Source organism: Artemia sp. Qi Xiang Cuo, chromosome 11 (assembly GCF_049724085.1).
Source record: "Artemia sp. Qi Xiang Cuo chromosome 11, ASM4972408v1, whole genome shotgun sequence".
NCBI classification, from domain to species: Eukaryota; Metazoa; Arthropoda; class Branchiopoda; order Anostraca; family Artemiidae; genus Artemia; species Artemia sp. Qi Xiang Cuo.
The window spans coordinates 49,315,905-49,337,344 of record NC_142804.1 but is presented as its reverse complement, the minus strand read 5'-3'; the positions used below and the strand labels follow the sequence as shown (position 1 = coordinate 49,337,344).

The following is a 21,440-nucleotide window of genomic DNA, read 5'->3' as shown; positions in this document are numbered from 1 at the left end:
CTCTTTATCAAAAACAATTTTCACTTAACTACACGATTTATAAATTTAATTCAATAAATTAGGAAAAAAATTCTAATTAAGTAAAAATTTCTTTATTTAATTCAAGTCATAGATACACAAAACGGAAATCTCATTCAATAATTTAATAACTTAAATACACGGTGTAGAAATTTTATTCAAGAAATTATGAAAAAAATTCTCAGTAAGTAAAAATTTCTTTCTTGAAGTTATCTCTTGGATACACAATACGTAAATTTCATTAAAGAAATTAAGAAAATATTTTGAATTAAGTAACAAACTCTATTGATTTCATCACGTGGATAAACATTTCAGATTCTTCATTCAATAAATTGAGAAAAAAACGAAAGTAAGTACACTTTTTTTTTCTCTATAAAGATAAATTTTCAATTAGATTAATTATTCAGAAATTGAATTAAATAAATTATTAAAAAATTATCAGTAAGTAAAAATTTATTTCTTGAAGTGAACTCTTGGATATGCAATACGGAAATTTCATTCAATAAATTACGAAAAAATTGTAACTAAGTAGCAAATTCTTTCTTGGATTTACCTGTTGGACAAACAAAAAAGTCATTTCGTTCAAGAAATTATGACAAAATTCTAAGTAAGTAACAAACTCTTTATTGTTTTCACGAGTTATATATATTACGTAGAAATTAAATTCAATAAATTATGAAAAAATTCTGAGTCTAAGTAGCAAATTCTTTCTTGAATTCACCTGTTGGATAATCAAAAAACATTTTTTACTTAGCGAAATGATCTACAAATTTAATTCAAGAAACTATTTAAAAATTCTCAGTAACAATTTATTTCTTGAAGTCAATTCTTGTATACGCAATACGGAAATTTACTTCAATAAATTATGAAAAAATTTTAACTAAGTAGCAAATTATTTATTGAATTTACCTGTTGGACAAACAAAAAAGACATTTCGTTCAAGAAATTATGACAAAATTCTAAGTAAGTAACAAACTCTTTATTGTTTTCACGAGATAAATATACGATGTAGAAATTAAATTAAAGAAATTATGAAAAAATTCTCTGTCTAAGTAGCAAATTCTATCTTGAATTCACCTGGTGTATAATCAAAAAAACATTTCTTTCAAGAAATTATGACAAAATTCTAAGTAAGTAACAAATTTTATTGTTTTCACGAGTTAAATATACGACGTAGAAATTAAATTCAAGAAATCATGAAAAAATCGCAAGTAAGTAGTTTTTTTTCTCTTTATCACAAACAATTTTCACTTAGCTACGCGATGTAGAAATTTAATTCAAGAAATTATGAAAAAATTCTCAGTAAGTAACAATTTCTTTCTTGAAGTCAACTCTTGGATACACACAATACGGAAATTTCATTCAAGAAATTATAAAAAATATTTGTAAGTAAGTAACAAGCTCTTTATTGATTTCACCTCTTGAATATACAGTACAGATACTTCATTCAAGAAACGTGAGTAAACACGTCTTGAAACTACATGCTATTTGTATGCCTTTCCTTGGCACCTGTCCAAACGAGTGGGGATTCCCCACTGGTTCCAATACAGTGCAAAAAAGTGAGCAGCGTAAAAACTCCACGTTTACAACCAGAACGGTTTCTTAGGGACCAAGCGGGGGAGATTGGCGCATTCCACATAGCTTTATTTCATTTTTTTAAGGTACAGTAAGTCGTGGGGACGGGCGCCCCTGTACCCTCGGCTAAATGTGCCTTAAAAAAATGAAATAAAGCTCTGTCGACTGTGCAACTCTCCTCCGATTGGTCCCTCAAAAAACATTCTGGTTGAAAACGTGGAGTTTTCTTGCTGCTCACTTTTTTGAAATGTATTTGAGACAGTGGGGATTCCCCGCTCGTTTAGAAAGGTGCCAAGGAAAGGCATCCAAATAGCATGTAGTTTCAAAACGTGTTTAATCAAGTTTCTTGAATGAAGTATCTGTACTCTATATTCAAGAGGTGAAATCAATAAAGAGCTTGTTACTTACTTACAAATATTTTTTATAATTTTTTGAATTAAATTTCCGTATTGGGTGTATCCAAGAGTTGACTTCAAGAAAGAAATTGTTACTTACTGAGAATTTTTTCATAATTCCTTGAATTAAATTTCTACATCGCGTAGCTAAGTGAAAATTGTTTGTGATAGAGAGAAAAAAAGCTACTGACTTTTAATTTTTTCATAGTTTAATTAAATTCACTTCTATGTAACATATCTACCTCGTGAAAACAATAAAAAGCGTTACTTACTGAGAATTTTGTCATAATTTATTTAACGAAATTTGTTTTTTATTATAAATAATGTCAGTTCAATAGAGACTTTTATACTTAGACTGAGAATTTTTTCATAATTTATTGAATTAAATTTCTACGTCGTATATCTAACTATTGAAAAAAATAAAGAGTTTGTTACTCACTTAGAATTTTTTCATAATTTCTTGAACGAAATGTCTTTTTTGTTTGTCCAACAGGTAAATTCAAGAAAGAATTTGCTAATTAGTTACAATTTTTTCATAATTTCTTAAATGAAATTTCAGTATTGTGTATCCAAGAATTGACTTCAAGAAAGAAATTGTTACTTACTGAGAATTTTTCAATAATTTCTTGAATTAAATTTCTACATCATTTAGCTAATTGAAAAATGTTTTTTGTTTATCCAACAGGTGAATTCAAGAAAGAATTTGATAATTAGACTGAGAATTTTTTCATAATTTATTTAATTTAATTTTTAAGTCATATATCTAAATCGTGAAAACAATAAAGAGTTTGTTACTTACTTAGAATTTTTTCATAATTTCTTGAATGAAATGTCTTTTTTGTTAGTCCAACAGGTAAATTCAAGAAAGAATTTGCTACTTAGTTACAATTTTTTCATAATTTCTTTAATGAATTTTACGTATTGCATATCCAATAATTTGCTTCAATAAAGATATTTTTACTTAATGATAATTTTTCAATTGGTTCTTGAAATTTATTTATACGTAAATAATATTATTGAACTTTTAGTTTGAGAAAGAGAAAAAAAAAAGTTTAGTACTTGCGAATATTTAGTAATGTATTGAATTAAATTTATGAGCAGAACATCCAAGAGATGAAATCAATAAATAGTGTTTTACTTACTTACAATATATTTTCTTAATTTAATGAATGTAATTTCAGTATTGTGTATTCAAGAGATGACTTCAAGAAAGAAATTGTTACTTACTGAGAATTTTTTCATAATTTCTTGAATCAAATTTCTACATCGTGTATCTAAGTCATGAAATTCTTGAGTGAAATTTCCGTATTGTGTATACATGAGTTGACTTCAAGAAAGAAATTTTTGCTTACTGAGTATTTTTTCCTAATTTATTGAATTAAATTTATACATCGTGTATCTAATTGAAAATTGTTTTTGATAAATAGAAAAAAAAGTTAATTAAATGAGGTTTTCTCATAATTTATTGAATGAAGTATATGTACTGTATATCAAAAAGGTGAAAACGAAAAGAGTTTGTTACTTACTTACAAATATTTTAATAATTTCTTTAATGAAATTTCCGTATTGTGTATCCAAGAGTTGACTTCAATAAAGAAATTGTTTTTTTTTTCATAATTTCTTAAATGAAATTTCCGTATTGTGTATCCAAGAGTTGACTTCAAGAAAGAAATTGTTACTTACTGAGAATTTTTTAATAATTTCTTGAATTAAATTTCTACATAGTGTATATAAGTCATGAAAACAATAAAGAGTTTGTTACTTACTTGGAATTTTGTCATAATTTCTCAAACAAAATGTCTTTTTGTTTATCAAGCAGGTGAAGTCAAGAAAGAATTTGCTACTTACTTACAATTTGTTCATAATTTCTTTAATGAACTGTCTTTTTTGTTTACCCAGGAGGCGAATTCAAGAAAGAATTTGCTACTTACTTAAAATTTTTGATAATTTCTTAAATGAAATTTCTGCATTGTGTATCCATGAGGTAACATGAGTGTAATATATGTGGATAAATACTATCCATGATAGTATTTATAGACCCGCTCAAGCCGTCAACTCAATACATCGCGGAGCTATAAATAAAAGATTATAATGCATTATAGAATACATACAAATCAACTGTAAATACACAGTAAAGACACTAAATCAATGATATCGTGAGGCGTACAAACCCATGATGAGCCTGACGGAGAGCCTTCACTGTCTCGGGGAGTTTGTCAGGCAAGGCTGCAACTAGCTTTTCAGTTATTATCAGGAAGCCCAAAAACTGAGACAAGGTTACGGTTCCGGTACCACGGAGGCAAATACAGTAGAAAACGCGAGTATACCAATTAAATACACTGAGAGAACGTCAATGACCGGGTGATTTTGTTCGCCCAAGAATGGGCTTATAACACCACGAAACGGAACAAAATTGCAATGATCAGTATAAACAGAACTACAGTTGTATGGCAAATGCTGTCGGACTCTCCATAAATGCTAACAAGACCAAATCAATGTCGAATGCAGTCATACCTGACTTAGCCGAAGGATCTTTTGGTTAACAATTCGACGGAAATTGAGCAAGTGAGAGAGTTTAAGTATCTCAGCAGCATGTCTATACGCAAGATACCAATTCCGAAAAGAAGAGACACATGGGACCGAAAAAGAAGCGCAATCTAAAGGCTGGGTCTACAATTACTGTTAACCGTAAGATATTACATTTGGAGAAATTCAGTGATAGACCATATCTCACTAAGGTTTGTTGCAAGCTGTAGAATTCAGAAACAGCAAAGACCTTTTCTAGTCCTACTAATGTACGGCTAGTGAAATCATCGGAGCATCACTGCTCATACTAAGAACGACGAATCTCCAGGCAATTCGACAAGTAATTGGCCTAGAGGATCTATCCTAAATATACAAGTTGGACAGAAAGAATACGAAATGATGAAATATATCGTATGACAAATCATACCCCCATCCTTGATCTTATTAGAAAGAACGGCAGATGGATGTATTGGAGGAGCATATGGTGCGAATGAGCCGGAAGGAAGGCTGCCGCACGATGCATGGTGTTGGACACCTGCCACGAGTCTCCGAAAGCAAGATCAGTGGAGACTCGAAAATGACCCTTGGCAGGTCGCTAATGAAGGAGGCGAAGCTGGCGAGGTCCTCGTTGGAGGAGCTATGGTTGAATGGCTCAGGACAGGTCGTCGTGGCGAATCACTGTTGCTGACCTTATGCGCCTCCAGGCGTAGGAGGACCGATACGACGAGCAAAATGTTACGATGTTACCTATTTACAATTCCTTCATAATTTCTTGAATGAAATTTCAGTATTGTGTATCCAATAAGTGAAAACAATAAAGACTTTATTACTTACTTGCGATTTTATTATGATTTCTTGAATTAAATATCTGTATTGTGTCCAGGAAGCGAATTCAAGAAAGCTATTGTTACTTACTTACAATTTCTTCATAATTTAATGAAATTCATAAAACTATTCTAAAGAATAAAGATGGGTTAAGCTTAAAGGTATTTATTGCTTAAAAGTATTAAAATATTTTTGAAAGAATTTGCTACTAACTTACAATTTTTGATAATTTCTTAAATGAAATTTCTGCATTGTGTATCCCTGAGGTAACTTCAAGAAAGAGTTTGTTGCTTACTTAGAGTTTCGTCATAATTTCTTGAATGAAATGTCTTTTTATATTTATCCAGTAGGCGAATTCAAGAAAGAATTTGTTCCCATGTGTCTGACAATAGATGTATGCAAATTCCTTTTCTTACATCTACGACGTTTTATTAGACATTCTAAACGTTTGATATTCTAGCGTACTCTAAAAATAATGAACACATAACAATGTAATGCATAATATATTTTTAATGAAATAATGCTCTGTAGAATATTAATACAAAAAATTTATTATGATACATTATTAATATCAATGATTAACTTTGGACATTTTGAATCTGTTCCATAAAATAGTTCACCATGTTCTCTCTTGATATTATAGCTATTGTCTTCTCTTAGTTCGTAATCAGTAGAATAATCCTTATTCCATTTTGAGTCATACACAATTTTTACTGGTGTGTCATCAACAGGCTCAATATGCTTTTCGTCTTTGGTATTATTTGGTTCAATGACTGTTTGATCAATGGCAGTAACGTTTGCTGGTGCTTTGTTTTTCATCGATTCATCTTTATATTCCATCGTGATATTTTCTGACAATGCCCTTTTTTATTTTTCTGGCAATTTCACTGTCTATTATCACATTATTTTTACACAGGTAACAGTTTCGGCACGTAGACAAGATATGGTTTACGATATTAGTAGAAGAGTAGGCCTTTCTTTTATTGATCTTCCGTTGAATGCTAATACCCGAAAGGTGACGATTGGATGTATCAGTAGGTAATGTGTTAGTTACAACAGTAACAAGGAGTTGTCCTCTATCATCAATGATTATTTTTATGTTGGCATTCTCTTTGAGTGCAATCATCTCTGGAGATCTCAATCTCGCATAACCACCAACATAAGAGTTGAATTTTTTCGGTATTCCAAAGAAATTTAATTCCTTACTGTCATGACAATGCATGCATACATTTCCAATAGTGCTACCACCTGTACTTGTTTCAAAGTTTAAATATTTCTCTTTGTCGGCATTCAATGCTACAATAACCTTGTTATGTAAACATACTTTATTAAAATGTTCCATCTTCACTTTTTTTTTTTTAAAGATATGACTTATGTGTTTATCATTCCACTGCGTACAAAATACTGATTTAATACATGCAATAGATTAGGTAGTGTCAATAACCGGTCATAGAATACCGGTGGGGAAGTCACATCGTGTCTCTGACCAATCACAGAGCGCAATTGTTAGAACTGTAAGCATATTTTGACATTTTAAGTTATGTACAAAAAGAAAAAAATAAATAAAGTTGAAAAATTTCGAAGTTTTGAAAAAGATTTGTTTTTTTTAGAAAGAAAAAAAAAAAACAAAAAATGTTTACATAAAAATAGTTCAGAGAGTTCACTCTTAAACATCCACAAACGATGGTCCTATGATATAGAATAGTTTTTAGCATGTCTTATGGATTTATCACAATCAGGTATGTTCTTAGGTGTCCACTGTGTGAAGAACCTAACCTCGTCTTCAGGACGGTGATAACCCCCCTCAAATTTGGGACACTTTCTTTATTCTAGAAAGAAAATGAGAAAAAGAGTGCAATACATTTGAATTTAATCATTATCTGGTTGGAAATTTAACTTTACGTAAAGTTAGACACGTCAAACATTGATGAATCTTCAACTTACGACAGACTGGATATTTCTCAGCTAACAACCAGTCGTTTTCAGTGATGTTCCTGCTATCTCCGATAATAACTGTTTACGTCCCTAAATTACTACATTGCTACACAAGCGTTTATCATACTCAAACAGATTACAGTTCACTAACCAATAACCATTTAGGATTAACTTACCTTTTTAGGGGTTGAACATTTATGGTTCTCCTACATGATTAATATTAAAGTGTGTTCCCTGGCATGCTGGATCTGAAAGTGTATTTTCTACTCATCATTTGATGGAAGATTTATCATCTGTTGAAAATCTACTATTTTTACAATTGCTTAAAGTGAAATTCGAGTCGTCTATTAACCGTTTTTAACTTGTTAAACATTTAATAGCCTTTAATTTCTAAATCACAATGTACATAAACATTAAAAAAAAAAATCTCTTTGGTCGCTGAAGCATTTTTGTGTGTTGGAATGCTTAGCATAACGATATCACGGGGTATAATGATATCACAGGGTATTTAATTGAGTGATTTAATATAATCAAGCGGCTCACATCTCTACCATTATACAGAAGGCTATGTTTGTCCTTTATCTGTGTTTTTACAAGTGTCCTTAACTGTTTTCTTGTTTCACTTGAATCGTTATCAATGTGTAAAGGGATATTTTCACCGTGTATTTTGGTAGCTTGCATCGATGTGGTATCGTTCCATCTTGGTCGCTTTTCAGGGGGAGAGTAATTGCATGAATCCATCTCCTCCTTAAAAAAAAAAAGAAGAAAAATTTAGTAAGGAAATAATAACCCCTCTAAAGTTGATTCTGATGTTTGTAGTGCCCTATTTTATAGGGCATTATACATATTAAAAGAAAATTTTAAACTGAAATTTAGGAGAAACAATGACAATTAACCTTACCAAACCTTATGGCTGATGTGAGGGGGGGTTCATACCAACTAAACGCCTCGCCGTTACAGCTCGTTAACGATTTTTTTCAACTTCTTTATAAAAGACCCCTGACTAAAACAGGATGACGTTTAAGAATATATGTCTCTTTTGAAAGAAATAAACAAACTTTAGCCTAAAGAGTGAGGTATTGACGAAGGGGGCGAACCCCCTCATATACGAGAATAATTCTGCTATTAAGTATATGTAAAGTAGCTAAGGGAATTCATTAGAAAAAAACTTACAACCGATATTCCTAAGTAATCAATCTATTTTCTCGTTTAAATTATAGTTTAAAATTTAGGGTCGTATCGTTTTTAAATAGTGCTGGGCACGATGACACCACCTCTCTCGGAACGGTCTCTTCCCCCAAGAAAAATTCCTCCATGGAGAGATCCTCTCCCGTACATGCCTCCCCCTCACCCATCAAATGCCCACAAAAAAAAAAATGAACAAGTCTGTATGCTTCCAAAAAACCAATGCTATATGCAAACAATGGGTGAAGCTCATAACTCGCAGTCTTCCCTCCAGGCATGTGAGGGATTAAATTACACTCAGACATAGTTCTTCGATTTTTTTTAATAAATATGGTAATTTTAAACTTTTAATTTGATGAATTTGGGAAAAAATTATCCTAGGAGGGGGATTAGTTGCCGTCCAAATCCTTAGGTCACTTAAAAAGGACACTATAGCTTTTAATTTCTATTTGAATGAGGCCTCTCTCAATATTCTAGGACCTCTGGGTCGATACAGTCACCCCTGAAAAAAAAAACAAATAAACACGCTAATTACCCGTGAGGCATTCTTAACCATCGCAATACCTCTTCGCAAAAAAATTCGCAAATCTCGTAAACTAAAGAAGTAATCACATCACTGTTGTTAGCTCCATCATTAATCTCCAATAATGTAAATGCACCACTCATTTTTTTCCTCTACTAATATCCTTGCAAATAAAAACTATTCTCTTTGAAGACAATTTTCTTACTACTATGAAGTGTAAAGAAAACTATTACTCTTATGGACCTCAATCCTCAGTTAACTCAATCCCCCGTGCAACTGAACCTCCCTTGTAACTGAACCCCTGTATAACCGAAACCCCCGTGTAACTGTAGCCCCTTTAACTGAACCCCCGTGCAACTCCACCCCCCCTGCAACTCAGTCCTCTCAAAACCCGTCAGCCATTTCTGTTTAAAGTGAAAATACTGTTCATACGTTACTTATGTATTATACAGACCACATCGGCGAGGTAAAGCTAGGTCAAGTCCCAGTGTCATTATATCGTTACCTTTCAATTAGGCTATTGAATACCTTCTAGCAATGTCTCTTGTAAGCGTCATATCTATTAAGTATCGGAGCATGTTCTTTGTATTATAGATGGAAGCACCCCAATTCTTTAATTACCCGTGAGGCATTCTTAACCATCGCAATACCTTTACGCTAATACCTTTTCGCAAAAAATTCGCAAATCTCGTAAACTAAAGAAGTAATTACATCACTGTTGTTAGCTCCATCATTAATCTCCAATAATGTAAATGCACCACTCATTTTTTTCCTCTACTAATATCCTTGAAAATAAAAACTATTCTCTTTGAATTCAATTCTCTTACTAATATGAATTGTAAAGAAAACTATCTTGAATATATACAAAAAATAATTGGCATCTAAAAAGATACACCGGTTTTTCTGACACGGATTTAACCTAAAAAAAAACTTGTATATCATGCAATAGAAATTCAGTTAATTATGTCAGAAGAAACTTGTAACAGAACATATTATACCCACCCTTTTTGGTAAAGGCACGTAAAAACAGTATATACCTTCAAGCAAATTCCATATGGTATTTCAAATTACTATAGCTTCTATAGAAGTGGTACCTCTTTGCAAATGACCCTGGTAACCCCAATTACTTGAAAACCTACACACATACCCGATGCCTCAGGCGTAGGTTTGCGGGTAGGGTTTCAAGTAATCGGGCGCTTACTACTTTTGTATCAAAGGAGTTGTCGTAGGAACTTCGAAAAGGGCTCATTCGATTGAAAATAGAAAGTGCTGATGCCCTTTTTAATAGTCTAAAGTGATTGGAGGAAAACTAATCCACCTCCCAGACCCACCCTCCCATTTGACTTTAAGTTTAAAAACTAAATGTTGCCATAAGATTAAATCAAAATGCACTGTGTTAATGCTAATTCCCAATAAGGCATCTCAGTATTATCCCAAGAACGACTGAGGGTATTACGTTCAAACTTTAGGGGCTGCTTCTGCTCTTAAAATTTAACCAAATCAAAATATTATAAGTGTATCCAAGCTATCAAAGAAAGTAAACAGATTTTTTTGGCGAATGGTATCAAGTTTTCCATTTCAGGTCAACTAGAGGAGGTATGAAACTAAATTAAACACTACTTTTTGTGTCCAGATGTTTAAGAGGGTGTATGTTGTTAAAAATTGTTGAAAATTTTTCTCCAGCATACAAATAGCAGGACAAACTATAAATTCTCAAAAAAAACCGAAAAGATTTTAAGTATTATTTTCTTTTTCTCTGAATAGACTATGTCAATATAAAACGAACAGAAATTAATTAAAAAAACTTTTCCACAAAATAGGTTTTTAAAAGAAAAGTAAAGAACTCCATTAAACAAAAAATGATCAAAAATAAAATCAAATAATCTACCAAGCGTGAAACTACCATAAATTAGCATCGTTAAATAAATGGAACCCAAAACGAACAGAAATTACAATAAATAACCAATTCAAACTCAAAACGAGCATAAATTAACATAAGTTGGGCTCAAAACCCCTATGCCTTCCGAAAGCCACAACATAATTTGTACTTTACTGAAAAAAATACAAATGAATGTGTATTGTCAGTTTAATATACATTTACTGATATTTAGTAATCAAAATCTTCATATTATTTGATTTATTAAAGCTATAAAAATAAAAAAATTTATATTTTTTTCAGTAATGTGCAAGTTATGTTCTGGCCTTGGGAAGGCATAGGGGTTTTGAGCCCAATTGAGGTTATTTTCTGCTCTTTTTTTGTTTGACATGGTTAATGGTTGTAATTACTGTTTTTGTCTGATTCCAATTATTGGTTAATTGTAACGTCTAGTAGTTTTACGCTTGGTAGACTATTGGATTGTGTTTTGGATCTTTTTTTTTTTAATTGAATTCTTCACTTTTCTTTGAAAAACTTTTTTTGTGGAAAAAGTTTTTTCATTAATTTAGAAAAAAGCCTGAAACCCCTTGAAATATGGCGTCAGATCAAAATGAAAAATTTACCATTGGAATCAGCATAGTCGAAAACCTTTCACAGGGTAATTAAGTCCCCATCTGAACAACAAAGAAAATCACTTTTTTGCATGGGTAGCACTGATCTGTCTCCCGTTTTTTTTGTTTTTGTTTTTTTCCTTTTTTTCTCCAGGGCTAGCGGTTTACCAGAAAATCATAAAAGAATGTTTAATGGCTCATTTAAAAGCTATTTTTCATATCTACGTGCTTTTTATAAATTCCCTCATCTGCAAGTGCCATATGGCACTATAAATGGCACTTTTGTGCCATTTCTCCAGGGGTGGGGCTATCGGGCTACAAAAATATCGTAGACAAATGTTTAATAGCTCACATAAAAGCTATTTCTCATATCTAAGTTTTCTTTATAAATTCCACCACCTGCAAGTGCTAAATGGCACTAAAAATGACACTATTCGTGCCATGTCTTAAGCGGAAAAGCTAGGGGCTCGTTAGCTAGAGAGATGTTTATTGGCTGATTTGAAAGCTATTGCTCATATCTACGTGCTTTTAATCAGTTTTGCAATCCGTAATTGCCAAATAGCACAAAAACGGCACTTTTGATGCCATGTCTCAAGCAGAAAATCTGGGGCTAGTGGGCTAGCATTGGGAAAGCCCTGGTCTGTCTCCCGTTTTTCCCCCTGTTTTTTTTTTCTCCAGGGCTAGCGGTTTACCAGAAAATCATAAAAGAATGTTTAATGGCTCATTTAAAAGCTATTTTTCATATCTACGTGCTTTTTATAAATTCCCTCATCTGCAAGTGCCCTATGGCGGTAAAAATTGCACTTTTGTGCCATTTCTCAGGGGGTGGGGCTAGCGGGCTACAAAAACATCGTAGACAGATTTTTAATAGCTCACATAAAAGTTATTTCTCATTTATGAGTTTTCTTTATAAATTCCACCTCCTGCAAGTATCAAATGGCACTAAAAATGGCACTAGTGATGCGATGTCTCAAGTTGAAAAGTTCCCACGACAACTCCTTTGATAATCCTGGGATGTCAGTACCTTTACGAATTTTCCTAATAGGAATAGCAGCCTTTTCTGCGGTTAGTAGTGCGTGGGTGATTTCAGCACAGTAGGCATTAACCTGTGTTTTAGTTTCCTGGATATTCCTTTGCACGTTGGCTTGTAGTAGACTAAATGGCACACTGATCTTCTGAAGCGTCGTGTCCAGCACTGTCTGATAAAGCAGGAAGTCGGCCTTTGACCAATCTTTTCTTTCATGCCACTGTGAAGTACTTTTGACCTTTGGGATGCACACATTAACACATACTTCAATTAGAATTTGGTCGGCGGAGTGACTTCCCATTAGTACGCTCACTGGGCCACTCACATTTGGTTTGCATGCCACATGGTGTATATTTGAGACTGAACCACTAGTATGTACAAACGTGAAATCTTTGTATTTTGGAAGCACACGATACCGACTTTCAAGTGCACTTGCAATCAGCTGGGACCGAGGAGACGAGTCGTTGACTAGATTACAGTTGTAGTTTCCGATTACAACGCATTCTAGTTTGGACAACATAATAGTCTTGAGGCACTTTGCAAGAGCTCGCACTGCTTTCGAGAATCAGTTATCTGATTCTTTGTCACTGTAGTTTGTAGGAAGGTAGACATTGACAATCACCAGGTTCCCAACCCTTATAGTCATAAGTTTTTCAGCTGCATGAAGACACTCGGAATCAACGGCAGAACTCCATACGATCGCTTGTCCACCAGAGGGCCTCCCACGTTGACGAGGCTTAGCTGGTACAAAATAAAATGTAAGATTGTCCGAAAACTTGGGTAGGCTGAGGCTATCACTTGTCAGTAAATGTTCTTGGATGCACAGAGTATCGCTACGCCTACATAGTTCTTCAATTACAAGGATTCTGTGAGACACACCTCCATTCATATTCCACGACACAATCCTAGTATTCTGTCCATTCATCGGAGCGGTTTTGTTTTCCGATTTGCTTTTTCATCTCAGGGCATTGGAATGACTGACATGTATATTTTGTCGACTTACATGTTTTACATCCAATTGGTTCCGTGCATGGGGTACTAGCATTCGACGTATGGCCATGGTCAACGCAACGTGGACAAATCTGGGGATCGGAGCACGCCACTGAAACGTGACTAAATTTCTGGAAATTATAGCACCGTTATGGGAGGTATACAAATTCTTCAATCGGAAAACGTTCAAAATATAGTTTTGGTGGGCTTTTCATAGCCAGATCTAGCTGCTAACGTAAGGAAAAGTGAAAATTATAGGTTCGACTAGCACCACATCGCTCAGCCCTTTCGCAACATGAAACGAAGGCTTTCACCGTGTCAGCATCATATGTGGTTGGAATTTTTTTGATCACGCCTGAAAAAACTGGGAATTTCACCTTAGCTTCTACACTTTGTGATTTCTGGTTGATAGAATAAGCAAGTTCCCACGACAACTGCTTCGATACGAAGTGCCCTGGTCTAAACAACAGAGACAACAAAAAAATATCACTAATCACTTCCGACAATTAAAAAGGGTACTAGCCCTTTGAATATTAAACCGAATGAGCCCTTTTTCAAGTTTCTACGCCAAAGATTTCAGTAAAAACCCTATATGCCCCCAGGGCATCACTTAAAACCCTTGCCCTGAGGATTTTGAGGGAGTCTCCTCCTCAAAAAAATATTTTCTATCTGGAAATCAACTACGCTGAACAAAAGGGCTATCTCAAAATTTGGATTGGATGTGTTTTGGGGGAATGATGGGCGTGGAGGGGCTAGTTGCCCTCCAGTCACTTTGACTATTAAAAAGGGCACTAGCCCTTTGAATTTCCAATCGAATGAGCCTTTTTTGAAGTTTCTACGACAACGACTTCTATAAAAGCCTTATATGCCCCAAGGCATAAATTAAAACCCTTGTCCCGGGTGTTTTAGGGGAGAGTCCTCCTCAAAAACATATTTTCTATCTGGAAATAAACTACGCTGAACAAAATGGCTACCTCAAAATTTTGATAGGATGTGTTTGGGGGAATGATGGGCGTGGAGGGGAGGGGAGCTAGTTTCCCTCCAATCACATTTGACTACACTAGCTACTCCAATTTCCAATCGAATGAACCTGTTTTGAAGTTTCTACGACAACACCTTCTATAAAAACCTTATATGCCCCCAGGGCATAATTTAAAACCCTTGCCCCGTGGGTTATTGGGTAGTCTCCTCCTCAAAAACATATTTTCTCTCTGGAAATCAACTACGCTGAACAAAGTGGCTATCTCAAAATTTTGATTGGATGTGTTTGGGGAAAAGGTGGGCGTAGGGGAAGGGCTAGTTGCCCTCCAATCACTTTTGACTATTAAAAAGGGCACTAACCCTTTGAATTTTTAATCAAATAAGCCTTTTATGAAGTTTCTACGACAATGTCTTCTATAAAAACCTTGTTTGCCCCCAGGGCAAAACTTACAACCCTTGCTCCGAGGGTTGTGGGGGAGTATCCTCCTCAAAAAGATATTTTCTATGTGGAAATCAGATTTTGATTGGATGTGTTTGGAGGAATGATGGGTTTGGGGGGGGGGCTAGTTGCCCTCCAATCACTTCCGACTATTAAAAAGGGCACTAACCCTTTGAATTTCCAATCGAATGAGCCTTTTTTGAAGTTTCTACGACAACACCTTCTATGAAAACTTTATATGCCCCCAGGGCATAACTTAAAACCCTTGCCCCGAGGGCTGTGGGGGAGTTTCCTCCTCAAAAAGATATTTTCTATCTGGAAATCAACTACGGTTAACAAAATGGCTATCTCAATATTTTGATTGGATGTGTTTGGGGGAATGATGGGGGTGGGGGGGGCTAGTTGCCCTCCAATCACTTTCAAATATTAAAAAGGGCCCTAGCTACTCCAATTTACAATCGAATGAGCCCTTTTTGAAGTTTCTACGATAACTCATTCGATATAAAGTGCCCGGGTATGGAGAAGAAGAAGGAAAAAGAAAAATAAATAATGCATGGGGCCCACATCGTTCTTTACTTAGGTAGCGCTATCGCGCTGCCTATGATGCAAATAACAAAAAAATGTAGCTCTTCCCTCTTACAGGCTCTGGTCGAGCACGGGTACTCCTGACCATAATTGTAACTACTGACCAGGCTTGTAGAATGAGTTCCACCTGTCCACCACGTAACGATGGTCATCAAAGAGATTTAATGCCCTAAACAGGAAGGTACATAGGGGGGGGGGCTCAGGGCCCCGGGTTCCGAAATGTTATATTTTTTAATTTAAAGACACTTCTTATTCAAATGATCAAATAAACCTTTTTTTATTTCTGCCTCGGGGAATAATTTCTGCGTATGTACCTGACCACTCCTCATCTCAAAGAGATCATATTCAGCCCCCATAAAAATAAGGAACACTTAATTATTAGCCTAGTATTTATATTTCACCAAATTTGGCTGGAATCCAACGTTCCGTTCTGTGGATAGACTTGTGACAATTACTTATACCCCTCCCCACGCTACTTCTTCTCCGTCGGGTCATCACTATACCGTTTTCAGGAAAAGTTTTAGTGCTCTTTTGAGAGCAACCAGCCCCCTTCCGTACTTTTTTATACCTGGCACCCCGTAACCCCTCTTTATATCCGATAAAAAATTTGATATTCTTCCCATAGTGGTCGAAAGGTCCAATAAACATGCCTAGGGGACGACATGACAATCAATACATTCTTAGACCATCACAATACTTTCATCACTTTACCATACATCCTGAAACTTGGTGATAAACTTGGAAAAATAAAAATAAAACATAATCTATCTGTTTCTTTCCGTGTGGGGGAGCTAATCACCCTCCGATCTCTTTTGACTCTTAAAAAGTGAACAAGAACTTTCAATTTCCAATCAAATGAGGCTTCTCCGAAGTTTGTACGAGTATCCCTTCCATAAGATCTATATATGCCCCTAGAGCATTACTCATAGAGCCTGCCTCCTGGCCCTGGGGGGTTGCTTCGACACAGGAATTTTTCTTATCTGAACTTTGAACTATTTCTAATGAAATGGCTATTATAAAAATTTTATCGGATGGGCTTGAGGAAAAAAGGGTGTTTGTGTGTAGGGGGGGGGGCTAATTGCCCTCAGATATCTTTTGACTCTTAAAAAGGGAACTAGAACTTTCAATTTCCAATCAAATGAGCCCTCTCTGAAGTTTATGCGAGCATCCCTCTCATAAGAACCATACACGCCCCAAGGACAATTGGAAATAGGTGTTGTCCTTGGGGCGTGTATGGTTCTTATTAAAAGGGATGCTCGTATAAACTTCACAGAGGGCTCATTTGATTGGAAATTGGAAGTTTTCGTTTAATTTTTAGGAGTCAAAAGAGATCTGAGGGCAACAAGCCCCCCCCCTACACACACACACACCCTTTTTTCCCCAAGCCCATCCGATAAAATTTTTATAATAGTCATTTCATTAAAAATAGTTCAAAGTTCAGATAAGAAAATTCCTGTGTCGACGCAACCCCCCATGGCCAGGAGGCAGGCTCTATGAGTAATGCTCTAGGGGCATATATAGATCTTATGGAAGGGATACTGGTACAAAGTTAGGAGAAGCCTCATTTGATTGGAAATTGAAAGTTCTTGTTCACTTTTTAAGAGTCAAAAGAGATCGGAGGGCGACTAGCTCCCCCCCTCCACGCCCTAAATGCATCAGATAAAAATTTTGAGATAGAAATTTTGTTGAAAATAGTTCAAAGTTCAGATAACAAACAACTCTGGTGTCGACAAAGCCCCCCAGGGCCAGAGGATAGGCGTTGTAAGTTATGGCCTGGGGGCATATTTGGTTGTTACGGAAGGGATGCTCGTATAAACTTTATAGAGGGCTCATTTGATTGGAAATTGAAAGTTTTAATTCACTTTTTAAGAGTCAAAAGTGAATGTAGGGCAGCTACCCTCCCCCTACACTCCATTTATTTTTTTCCCCAGAGGCATTTCATATAGATGGGGTCATCATATAAACTTCAAAGGGGGCTCATTCGATTGGAAATCGAGATTTATAGTGCCCTTCTTAAGAGTCAAGAGTGATCGGAGGGCACCTAGCCCCCCCCCTCCAAGCCCTTTTCCCCAAATACATCTGATAAAAAATTTGAGGTAGCCATTTCATTTAAAATAGTTCAAAGATCATATAATAAAAACTCCTTTATGTATGGTCATTTCGTTAACAATAGTTCAAAGGTCAGATAAGAAAAACTTCTCTGTCGACACCAACCCCCCCCCCTCAAGGCCTGGGGCGGGCATTGTAAGTATTGCTCTAGGGGCATATATGGTTCTCATGAAAGGTATTAGTAGTAAGCTTGAATAAGATTTGAGGGGTGCATGAAAGGGTACAAGAAACGGGACAGGAAAACCTACGCCTGAGACACTACAGTTACAGTAGGGTAAGAGGTACCATTTTGCGTACTGCCCTAGCAATTTCTATGTTATTTGCGTACTGCCATAGGACCATGCTATTTGCGTACTGCCCTAGCAATTTCTATGTTATTTGCGTACTGCCATAGGACCATGCTATTTGCGTACTGCCATAGGACCATGCTATTTGCGTACAGCACTAGGAATTACCATGCTATTTGAAGTGTTTTTTTTAGGGTAAATCCGTGTCAGAAAAACCGGTGTGTCTTTTTTAGCTGCCAATATATTCAATTATTTTTTTGTATATATTCAGGTTTCAGATTAGAATTTTTTACAGTTTGAATAGTTCATTCTAGCAGTATCAATCTTTTTGCAATCATTTACATAGATATGGAATATTCTAAGCGACTTCTGGTGAGTAAAATTTTCTAATTATTATAATAAAAAGAAATCTATTTTTTTTGTCTCGCCATTAAGTTAGGGAAGAATTTCCTTACTTACGCCCTTTTTTTCACTGTGCTGTTAGCTCTTTTAAAATGCTTCATATGTTAATTAAACTGTCCATGTGTTTCAATTTTAGTAAATATTCAAAAAAGAGAGAGGCAGGTTCACTTTGATTTTGGCTCATTGTATATGAAAAATTAAAATAGAATTTGCATATTAGTTTCGGCAGATATGAAAGGTCGCCCCTCTCATCAATATCTTGCTCTTTACGCTAAAGCTGTTAGCGCTTTCAAAAAAAGCTTCCTATTCTAATTAAAAAGTCCCCGTTTTTTTTCTTCATCAAATTTTGGTAAATATTCAAAAACAGGGCCAGTCAGTTTTGCTATAAAAATAATCAAATCGTTTTTCATCCTTTCCCCCTGAAGAAAGGTGTTAATATTCAAACAGGACATGTAGTTTCACCAATAAAATAATCAAATCACTACGTTCTTCTACCTGTAAAGGGATGTTTTCTCACTATCTGATTAAGAAGAGCATGTTTACAAATTTGTTGGCTAAAAAAGGCTTTCTCAAAATTGAGTTATGAATTAACTTACGAATTAACTTACATAACGAATCTTCTATATTTATATATTTTTATCACATGTATTAAGGGGTTTACCCCTTGTCAATACCTCGCTCTTTACGCTAAAGTTCGAATTTTGTTCAAATCACGAACTCTTGAATCACAAAGGCCGGTTAATTAGAATAGATATCTCTTTTGAAAGTGCTAAAAAAAAACTTTAGCTTAAAGGGGTGAGATATTGGCTAGAAGGGGACCCCCTTCATATACTTAATAATTTTATGTTTAGGTTATGTCGGAGTCTTCCTTCTTCCTTTTTTCTGTGATTTTAAGCATTTCGCAATTTAGGTATATAAAAAGTTTTAAAAGCTATGCATAAAAAAAAAAATCTATAATTGTCAACTTTTTGTGTTTGGTACTATGGAATTGTTAGGCTCAGTGCCCTCCATTAATATTCTGAATAAGTAAAAATTGAAGTACCTAATTAAATTGTGTCATTTTAGAATTAAGTTGATCAACCATCGCAGCAAAAACGCGCAAAATTGGATGAAACTCTGGATAAGACTGAGACGGGATTAATTGAATCATTGAATGCAAAAAGATCAACTGTAATTCGTCTTGCACCCCATTCCAAAGCAGAGAAGGAATCTGGCAACATAGCTGTGATTATCGACGTAAGTTTTAAATAGATATTCTAAAAATATTTTAATAATTTAGTAAATCGACTCCTTATATGCATGCGGTGAATAATGCTATTTCATGAATGACATGTAAAAAATTTACGGCACAATATAACTGAATTAGCATGCATATATTTAGGCTAATGAGATACAGGAACCTTCAGGGTGTAACAAATTTTATAGGCCTGTATACAATTCAAAAATTGCCAGTTTTATTGGAGCTCAAACATCGTCTGCGGGACATGTACTCGCCTTGTTTTACCAGTTTTAATGGTTTTAAGCTATTACTAAAAGCTTTATAAACATCAACTTTGGTGAAAATCGACGCTACCAGTGGAATACCAAATAAAATATATAAATATGAAATAAAATCCTGATTCATACAGCCTTGAGCATCCTCAAATTCAATGAGGAAGATTATTCTAGTTGATTTGTACAAATACTTGTCTGTTGTGTGGATATATATTTATTTCTTAGAAGGTGGGGGTGGGGGATTAGAAGTGTGGATCTAGATCCTGAATTTGGACCAAATTTTGAATGCAGGAAGTTCAAACTGGACCTCAACAGCTCATTATGTTATTTTTATTATTATAAAACAATTTCAATTAAATACACGAGAATATTCAAAGCAAAAGAAGACATTGAACTGAAATCTAACGAGACCTAATCTCGAAAGGTCATTATTTTATTTTATAATTAAACAATTTCAATCAAATAAACGAGAATATTCAAAACATCATAAGCCTTGGCTATTCTAATTTTAAAATGTTAATTCCAATATGTAAATAAAGAAATAATAATAAATAGTGCGTTTAATGTTCTATTAACTAATCCCCACACTGGCATTGGGAAGGCATTGGAGGTTTGCCCTCAACTTATGTTAATTTCTGTTTGTTTTGAATTTGACTCGACTATCTATTGTAATTTCCTTTCAGTTTGGGTTTCATTTATTTATAGATGCTAATTAGTGATAGTTTCACGTTTGGTAGATTGTTTGATTTTATTTTTGCTCAATTTTTGTTTAATGGAATTCTTTACCTTTCTTTGAAAAACTTATTTTGTAGAAAAAGTCAATATAAAAGGGTTATTCAAATTCTTCCTTGAGTAGCTACCACTGTGAGTGATCTAAGCCCTTTTTGGCACTTGATACAATAGGCAATGGGATATTATAGTGAACTTAGCTATAAATTTAATCACATAAAATATTTGATTCAACATGTGAAATGTAATAAGAACCTTATTCGGCATTGGGCCAGATTCATAGACTGCCTATAGACGGTCCGTAATTTAAGCTACTAAAATTCTAAAACTATAGAGTCATTTATTGAACAATTCGTTGCTTCACGAAAAGGCAAGGGAAGATTTGGTTTTCTTGTAATCTTCAAGAATTTACTTTTGATTTCAGTTGAGTTTGTGAAAATTTAACCTTGGCCTTTTCTATTTATTTCAGCATCATTGTATTTTAACTCTATATGTGGTTATGAAGTTTTCCTAAGACTATGTATTAATAAAAAAAAATTAATAAAAAATAGTTTCGCAATTGAAAATTAAATTATGTTTTGGAGGCCAATTTGACCAAATTAAGAGACGTAGTGTTTAATTAAAACATGAGGCTTTTTTAAAAGTATAAAACGCTTTAATTTAGAGAGTATCTTATGAAAAATATGCTGTGTTTAGCCTCCATCTAGGACTTCCGCTCTTTTCCTTATGTGTTTAAGTAGATTGAAATTTAGGTCTTTAAGCTTGCAAGCTACCTACTGAGAAAACTGAAAATAATTTTATTTTAGGAAGTTGTTGATCATACCCCCCAGAAAAAGCGAGCAAAGTTAGATGTCACCCCTGACAGCAATGTGAGTCATAGAAAAATACACCATGATAATACCCCCCTTGCACATTGTTGAAGATTCCA

At 34.5% G+C, this 21,440-nt stretch overlaps 1 protein-coding gene and 1 pseudogene across 4 annotated transcripts in view; both read right to left on the bottom strand.

Annotated features, from left to right (window-relative positions):
* LOC148947082 (zwei Ig domain protein zig-8-like) overlaps positions 1-21,440 on the bottom strand; it is a 409,223-nt gene that overhangs the window by 231,777 nt on the left and 156,006 nt on the right. The gene's annotated exons all lie outside the window — the stretch shown is intronic.
* On the bottom strand, positions 12,402-13,421 carry LOC148947083 (uncharacterized; annotated as a pseudogene).